The sequence below is a fragment of the Orycteropus afer genome, unplaced genomic scaffold (assembly GCF_000298275.1).
Source record: "Orycteropus afer afer isolate SDZICR_OR568_19922 unplaced genomic scaffold, OryAfe1.0 scaffold00257, whole genome shotgun sequence".
Lineage (NCBI taxonomy): Eukaryota > Metazoa > Chordata > Mammalia > Tubulidentata > Orycteropodidae > Orycteropus > Orycteropus afer.
Window position 1 is genome coordinate 519,296 of NW_006921844.1, and position 2,557 is coordinate 521,852.

Below are 2,557 nucleotides of genomic sequence, written 5' to 3' on the forward strand. Positions count from 1 at the left end.
TTGGGGTAAATTGTGGTCAATGTCATGAGACAAAGTGTATGTGAACTGCTGTATGGAAAGTAAATTTGCCCTATAAACTTTCAACCAAATCACAATTAAAGAAAAAAAAAAAAAAAGCCCAGTCGCTTCTCATTATGCTTAAAATAAAATCTTTACCCCAGCCTACAAGTCAGTGCTGATCTGGCCTTCCTCTACATCTCCAATCTCATCTCCTACATGTTCCGCTTTGCTCTTCATGCCACATGAAGAACATTCTCTCTCTCTTGTTTTCCTTTTTTCTTTTTCAGATTCTTACATATTTCAAGGCTTATTCCTCCTGCCTTAGCATCTTTACACCACCTAGAATGTTCTGTCCGCAGATTTTCTCATGGCTTCCTCCCCTCAAACTCAACTCAGATGTCACCTCCTTGGAGGGAGCTTTGAGACTCCCCATCATTGCATGCCATTCTATACCCTCTTAGCTTTAGCAATATTTCCTTGCTTGTTTGTTCAGTTATTTGTTTATGGTTTGTTCGTTGTCACTCTTCACTCTCTTAAAGGTGAACCGGACAAGCGCAGGAAACATGTCTGGTTTATGGCTGGTGCCCCAGAACCTGCCACACCATAAACCAAAACCAGTTGCCATCAAGATGACTCTGACTCATGGTGACCTCATGTGTGTCAGAGTGGAACTGAGCGCCACAGGGTTTCCGATGGCTGATTTTTCAGAAGTAGATTGCTAGGCCTTTCTTCCAAGATGCCTTTATGTGGAGTCAGACCTCCAACTTTCTGGTTAGCAGTTGAGTACATTAATCATTTGTACCACCAGGGACTTCTGGTACATCTTAGGCCCTCAGTTATGGTTTGTTGAATGAATGAAAGAATTTCTTGATCTCTTTTGTATGTCAGGTTCTGTTCTAAGCCCCTTACATACATTATCTGGCTGAATCTTGAAAAGAGAGAGAAACTGAGGCTTAAAGAAATGAAGTGACTTGTCCAAGGTCATGCGGCTAGGAAATGATGGCCCTGAATTCAAACCAGCCTACCTTCCAAGACAAAGCAATCAGGACCCTTTGCTGATCCCCATTGCAAACCGTTGGAAAGCCTAGGAGGGGTCGCTATGAATCAGATTTGACTGGACAGCAGTGAGTTTGTGTTTTTTTTTTAATAGCAAACCCTTAACATATACGTGTTGCAGAGTTAATCAGTGACTGAATGAGCAAAGTATAAACACCTGAACCGAGTGTTCGGTAACTAAATGATGGGCATGTCTAGCTTTGAGAAGCTCAAGGTCTACACCCTCTTAGTTTCTGTTTTGGGTGGAGAATGGGGGGAGTACTGAAGGACCATGGAGTTCCAGGCACTGTATCCCCGTACCCGACAATCCCTATGGTTATCTGCTTTGCTCAGAGCAGCCGCGCGTCAGCCCGGGTAGTGCGGGAACCCCAGGGAGCCTCCTGGTAGCTGCGGGCTGTCCTCCGGGCAGCCCTGCTATCTCCTGAGATCCTTCTTCCTGGCTGACTGCCCGCCCGCCTGCCAGCCGGAGCTTCTTAGCTCATCAATCATGCCGCTGCACTCTGCCAGGCTATATCTCAAAGGAAGACAAGTCGGCTGAAGACGAGAATGGGCCGCAGGCTCAGGAGGGAATCGAAGTGTGTGTGTGTGGGGGGGGGTAGGTGGGGGAGGGGAAGATCCTCAGAAGACAGCCAAGGACCTGATCGATCCCCCTTTGGCTAAGCAGGGTCGATTTAAGGGGAGGGGAGGGACAGGGTTTCCATTGGTAAAAACAGTGGGGTGAGGAGAAGAGGTGGAGAAAACGCTGGTGTGGGCCGGGTGGTTTCCCACTGCAACGGAAATTCATCCTCCCCTGGTGCCCTGCCAGCTCCCCGCAGCCCCAGGGAGCAGGCTGACATCTCTGGGAAGGCCCTCAGTTATGGCGCATGTACTCGCAGGCCTCAGCGGTCCTGCCGCCCTGCTCAGCATTTGTGCGGCCTGGATTCCCAGCACCCCTGCTTCCCCCAACACTGCAGGAAGACGGGTGGCAGGGAGAGAGAGGCTGGAGCATTTCCATCTTCACCACCGCCTCCTCCTTTCTCTGATCTGAGCCTCTTCGGATTGGAATTTGCACATTCTCCACAGAGAGGTTCTGCTGCAAGTCAGCATGTCTGAGCCAGAAGGTCCCTTAGAGATATTCTAGTCCAGAGAGGCAAGTCTGCAACCTTGGGCTTTTGTTTTTGTTTTCCTTTTCTTTCTGCATAGTTAAAAAAAAAAAAAAAAAAAGAGCTACCAACATTTGACCAGGGAAAGAATGTGCACATAAAAATCTGAATTTCTGATTTTTGTTGAAAATCTGAAGATCTGGTAAGTCTAGGCTGCCTTCCCCAAACTGCGTGTGGCTGTTCTAGACAGAGCCCACCATACATATGGTTAGGGATTGAATTGTGTCCTCCAAAGTATGTGTTGTAAATCCTAACCCCTATACATATGGGATTAATCCCATTTGAGAACTGGGTTTTCTTTGTTACGTTAATGAGATTTTCTTAGTGTAGGATGTGTCTTAAACCAACTACTTTTGATA